At 32.4% G+C, this 6,896-nt stretch overlaps 1 pseudogene; it reads right to left on the minus strand.

Annotated features, from left to right (window-relative positions):
- Positions 1-824: 824 nt before the first annotated feature.
- LOC145107317 (acyl-CoA--sterol O-acyltransferase 1 pseudogene) lies at positions 825-2,104 on the minus strand (annotated as a pseudogene).
- Positions 2,105-6,896: the final 4,792 nt, after the last annotated feature.

Below are 6,896 nucleotides of genomic sequence, written 5' to 3' on the forward strand. Positions count from 1 at the left end.
AGTCTTTTAACTTTAACTTTAAATATTTTTATTTTTGATATATAATATTTGATGAAAAATATATAAATGGATTGTTTTTAAATGTGTTTTTATTGTTATAAGTTTCATTAAGAAATATATATCACAATTAAAATTATCTAAGGCTTTAAAAGAAAAAAGTAGACGACAAAATATCAAACGAAAGCACTATAAAGGAAGTGGCAAAGCATCCCACCGTCACAACTGGATGATAGTTTACAATGTAAACTATAGCATTGCTCTTGCCACCTGCTGCGCGCACAAGTTGGTAAAGAAAAAACATTAAAACGAGGTCTACTATTAAAATGCATCCTTAATTATATTACGAAACAGCGTTTAAATTATTTTCTTATATATATATATTAAATGTTTTAAACAACTATTTTAATTTTAGAAACTAAAGCGGGGACAACGAGATACGAGATTTCTCAGATGTTTGTGATTTTCTGAGCTTAAATACTACATTTAATTTTTCTGTTTTCAATTATTAATTAAGGATAAGTACGTAAATAAGCGTACAACAAAATTCGGTAAGTTAGCATAGTGTTTTGGTTATTTCGGGCCATATTAAATAAGATCATCAAACACTTCAATTACATCAAAGTCTAGACTCAACCATGTACAATTGGTCAAAATATATATTATTTTTAGTTCTATTGTCATTCATTAATATATGGTGTAAGAATTAATGATGAGTGATGGTCTTCTAGACTTTGCTACCATTAAGTCTCAACGCTAACATGCAGGAGGTAAATTACAATAATCTAATATATATCCCCGATCATTATTTACACAAGATCACCCAGTAATTCAAGGATAGTTCAATATTATATTTGAATCGCCCAGTAACATTACATTACCTTTGTAAATTAGTAAAAAACCCATTTAAAGTGCAATTAACTGATTATAAGATACAAATCTACCAAATACACGGTTGATGTTATTATTGGCACTTTCACATAATAGGGCATGCATACTCATTGGGGCTAAGAATTTGACCACTCTTAAGAAACCCTATAAACGCCATGAACTCTCTACAAGATTTAGCATACGGATCTATTCGCAAGAAAGGTGGGAAGAACAGCCAAAAGCTAGTAATCATCACAAATGACAAAGTTAATGTTCGGGCCACAACTGGTGAGGGTTGTAAACGCTGACCCATGGTTTTCTTGATCACAATCTCGATTCCAACACAAACCCCTTGAATTACAAAGAAGCAGGTGAATTCCCCTGTTGGCCTCAGTCGCCCAAGATGGTAAAAGATTAACTCGTGCACTAACCCAGACACTAGAAACGTCGCAAAAACTGCAGGCACTGATACCCATCTTTCAGGAACCAGATGGCTAAAGATGGCACGCGCAGGATGGTAGACTGTAGGGCGTAGTATGCTAGACGCCATGAGGTTCCACCTTTTCCCCCAAAAGTTTTGCACCGATGTAGCATGGTGAGGCTCATCAAACTGTGGCTCGAGTTCAACCCCAACTATTGTTCGAGCTAAAGAAGCTGTCATGGCTAACAAGAGTTCAAGCATGAAGAAGAGATAGTATGCATATAGAGATGTGGTTAGTAAAGGATGAAAACGGTCTTTGTAACTGTACGCCTTAAGTGTAACGATAAACAGCAGAACCCTTGGAGCATAGTCTTTGGGGGATTTCTTGTTCTTGGTGATCTGGTTAGATACTTTTTCTCGATTTCTTATGATCTTGATTGGCAGGCAAGCCGTAAATACGAAGTGAGATATAGGCAGATGTGGATACGAACATAAAGGACCTTTACCAAAGGCATAAAGCATGAGCTTGAAGCTTCCAAGCCATGATATGAAGAAAGAGGTTAGACCGCAGAAGAACATGGTGTGGAGATTTAAGGGAAGAAATAGGAAGAGACATATAACGGGAAATAGCGCCAAGAATCTAGTTGTACCTTCACCAATAAACGTCCCAACGCCATGGCAATAGAGAAGAGATGCCAAAGCTATACTCCAATCTAGTATTAGATTGTGCACTTCTCCTTCCATATCTAGATCTATTTTCTCAGTTTTGTATACTTTGTTTGTTCTCGCAGCACAAGTGTTTAATCAGTGGTAGAGAAATATATAACACTCAATATATAACTGGTAATATTGCCACATCATCGTCAGATACTTGTAAAACCGTCTAACTATTGGTCATTTGCTGGGCCCCAGCTTTTGGACTACTAACTTATGTATTAGGGCCTGATCTGCGTCTCAAAATGAGATATGATCTCTATTAGTATTATTTGAAAAGAGTTTAGAAAATTAAGGAAAAAAAATAACAGCTCTCGTTTAAAAGAGTTAGAAATTATGGAAAGAATTCAAGAAAATATCAGAACACGGACACTGTAAAAATCTTTTTACCACATGTCACACTCTTATTGATTTTGTCACATGTCATTTTGTGGTTATTTTCATTTAAAATTTTTTCAGATGGCATTTTGTGGTTTTTTTCCATTTTATTAAATTTCACGTAATATTTAAATGTAATATTTGCAATAAATGTAATAATAAATGCATATCAATTTCAATAATTGAATTTCCTTCTAATTTCAACATTTGTAAATTAAAACTTCATTAGTTTCCTTTGTTTATATATCTAAATTATTTGTTCAAATTTAAAAGATAAAAAATCATTTTAATTTTAATAATTCAATATTTTTTTAATTTTTTTTATAAATTCAAACTTTTTTAAATGTTTAGAATTTTCATATTTATTTTTCTTTTAAATGAACCAATGTAATACATGAGTCATACACCTAGTAATACAATCAAGGAAAATCTCTAGAAAAGTTTCATTAATTTAGGAAAAATTAATTAATTATTTTTTTGAAACGAAAAATATACTAAACTACTCCTAAATTATTTAACCTATGTCCACAACAGGACTTGAACCCTAGACCTCAATGAGGGAGGGCAACTATTAAGTCTTATTATTAATTTTTTTTAAAATATAAAAACATGAGAAACCGTCAAATTATTCACTTTAGCTATTTTGACATTTTGACCTGTTCTGCTCCATAGGTCATGAGACCAAATCGTTAATATTCCCAAAATAACTAGACTTTTCTATAGATTTTTTCAAAATTTGTTATAATTTATAAACATATTTTTATTTATTTTTTAAGTAGTTTCATATATTTATTTTATTTTTAAGTTTTTTATGTAGTTTTAATGTTTTTATGTATTTTAAATGTATAAACATACTTTTTACGTATTTATATGAATTTTTAAGTATTTTTATGTACTTTTATGTATTTTGTTATAATTTTCATGTATTCATGTTTTTAAATTTTTTTATATAGTTTTTTTTTAAATATTTTTATGTTTTTTAAGTTTATAATTGAACTTTTTACGCATTTATATGTATTTTTCTAAAAATATTTTAATGTATTATTGTATCTTTTTTTTTTTTACATATTTATGAATGTTTACTTCAAATTTCATTGTAAGTTGATTATTAGACTTTGTAAATGAATAAAAAAACATTAGAATACTTCGAAACAAATATTATTCAAAGACTATCCTTAGCAATCAATGTCATTTTTGCAAGTAATTCTTCCATAGTCTCTTGAATTCAGTTTGTAGATGAATAAAGTTTATGAATATCATTGTCGTTAATAGAGATATTTGTAAACTTTGTTCATCTACAAATTGAATTTAAGAAAAAAAACTAGAAAAGTTCACCTACAAAAATGACATTGGTTATTGATGATCGTTTTTGAAAAACGTTTGTTTTGAAGTATTATAGTTTTTTTTTTCATTTAAAAGGTCTAATAGTTAGCTTAAATGAAACTTGAAGTAAAAAAAAAAATACATAAATACGTAAAAATATACCAAAATACATAAAAATACTTAAAAAATAGACAAAACTAGAAAATTGGTCCATGTGGTTTGCAAAAAACTATAGATAAGGTCCATAAAGTTTTCAACTTGCATGGAAGGTCCAAAATCAGATACTTTCCGTGGTTTTAGTCCATGGAGAACTTAAAATGACCGTCTTACCCTTTTAATTTTTTTTTGTATTTTTTCTATATTTCTTTTAATACTTTATCAATTAAAAATAATAAACAAAAGATTGGACCCACCCTATCCCACCCCACCGTCCCTTCCCCATTCTTTCCATCAATCTCTCTCTCTCTCTCTCACGCACACACACACACACGTCATTTAACCCAATATGATCTTAATCAGGGTTCTTTAAGTTCTCCCACCAATATCTTTATTTTCACACACTAAAACACAAACATACATAGAAAAACTCCAACTAATAATCGTCATGTGTGAGCTTAATGTTCTTTGGGTTCTTTTAATTTTTAGTATGTGCCTATGTGTTTTTCATTTTAGTATGTATGTGTGTTTATAGTTTTCATTAGTAATCAACAACCCTTGAAGTTCAGATCAATCAAGACTATAGACGTTTATATAGATCGTTCTTTCCCTCTTTCAATCAATAGTCTACAACGATTCATTTGTCATCCAATATCTCTAATCATTAAGAAACCTCAGCGATTTTGAGGTTTTTGCGGAAAGAGTAGAAGAAGTTTCCAACAAGGATACGACACCAACTTTTTGCAGACTAAGAGAAGCTTGCAGTGGTCGATTCTTGGGATGCAGATTAAACATGCGATAACGAGGTCGTAAGGCAGTCCGAACAGGAGAGGACATTGGTTGTGGGTTCTGCCTCGTTGGGTGGATTGATGATTTGATGTCTAGCTGGAGACAAAGCTTTGAACCTGGGACGTATCTTTTTGCTCTGACGACAGTTTTTAGGCTAACGTCTACTCTACATAACCTGTTGTATACACTTGTAAACAAACATCATCGTCTCTAATGGGAACAAAATGGCATAACCGTCATGAACATGAAAAAGAAGAAAAAGGGATATAAATTGAGGATCTTTACTAAAACAATTAAATAAAAGCCATGGGCGCGACTATTATGCCTTTCTTTGTGTTATTGTCACACCCCTGGACGGCGGCGGAAGCACCAGGCTTTGCTACATTAGGATGTTCGGATTCAGGCCAAAGATAGACATTGAGTAATACACTGGATATATTAAACAACATTTCTATTTATTCATTAAATAAAATATATTACACAGTTGTTCGAGGTACAAGTAGGCCACGAAAGCGAAGTACAAAAGTAAAGCATACAGACTCCAGGCTACATCACAGAGGTTATCTCCTCCTTCAGACAGGTTCATTCTCCTGAGAACACATGTGGTTTGAGAGGTCAACATATTTAATGTTGGTGAGTCCACATGTTTATGATTTTAAAGTGTTGTATGGGTGTTTTTGTTTATATTGTTTATCCTAAACTTGCTTCCTCAAGTTTGCGTGTACTATCACTACTTTCTTAGATTGGTTCCTGGTAGTAGTCTATGATAGTTAGTTTTAGTTCAACAATGTTACAATGTGTCTAATAAGGAGTTACTAATAAGGAGGCCATGGGTTCTATCCCATGCATATACTAGACCACCATTCAAAAAAAAAGGGGCCATGAACTGACCTGTGAGTTATGAAAATGTTGTTGTAGGGTAGAAACTGATGGGTTTTGAGCGCTATAACAACCCTATGGTGCACATACAACCCTAGATGCTTTGGATCTAAGTTTTCTCAAGTTATACATGGAATTTCATTTTATCCAAAGCATACACCCTAGCTAGCATGCAATTGAAGATATACAACATAAAACTAGTTAGATGAATACCTCTTAGTTGTAGCTTGTAGTTCTTGGCCTTTCAAGAGCTTAGTACCTCAAGTGTGATACCTCTAATGAGTTACAAACACCAAAAGCAAATGGAGGCTTGTGAGAGAGAGAGGTTTGGAAGCACAAAATCGGCTAGGGTTCCACTTTGAAATACATTGGCCGATTTTACGGGGGTTAGGGGTTACATTTATAGTTTGGAATTCCTAGGTGTAGATCCAATTGAGTCGAGTAATCAAACAAATCAGAGTACGAAATGATTTAGAACACAAGATCTAAATATAATTTGTTTGGCACGTTATATTGCTTGATCAGTTGAATACAAGAGGGAAAGAGAAATGATTACAATCACAAAAGTTCTTAACCTCTAAAGTATCCTTCCCATATTTGTAGGGAAAACTGAGAGCACAAAAAATATAAGGACTTCAACATCTAAGCTTCATTACAAAAGTAGTCCTTAAAATAAACATACAATCCAAAATTTCGATATTACAAGTAACAAAGATAATTTCGACATCTCACAACCTTTGAACCCCAACATTCTCCCCCTTTGTGAGAAGTGTAGAACCTAAGTCATTAACATTTGGATTGCTTGATGCATCGAACTTCTAATCGCTGCATACCAATTCATCACCATCTACAACTCAGCCTTATCTTTGTCATTGTTCTTCTTACAGTTATTCATACGAACCATCAGGTTCATATAATGAGATGTACTATATCTTTCGACATCACAGGCTTGAAATAAATACTTCATTTTCTTCCCTTCTTGCTTCTTCCAACAAAAACTATTCCAAGAGGCTTTAGACAAATCTCTCCATCATTATAAGGCTGCAAATCAACTTTACTCTTCAAAATTGATTGAGGAAGAGTTATCTCTTTGCTCATTGTCAAAGCTAATTCAATGTCTGTCAAGGCTAAACAATTGAAATAATTGTCTATGAAAACCTTTATATGAGCAAGACCCATCAAATAATATTCTTTGCTTGTACTCTGAAGTATCGTTTCATTGTTGACCTTAAGAATCTTCGCAACTGTGATCAAGTCATTTAGATTCATAAGAGGAAAGTCAGCAACAGTAAAGGTGAATTTGGTATTGTTTTCCCTGATCACATGATATCGAAAGTTTTGAAGAATAAAACATCTTTAGATATATTCA

Source organism: Lactuca virosa, chromosome 4 (genome assembly GCF_052849685.1).
Source record: "Lactuca virosa cultivar CGN04683 chromosome 4, Lactuca_virosa_CGN04683_v6, whole genome shotgun sequence".
NCBI classification, from domain to species: Eukaryota; Viridiplantae; Streptophyta; class Magnoliopsida; order Asterales; family Asteraceae; genus Lactuca; species Lactuca virosa.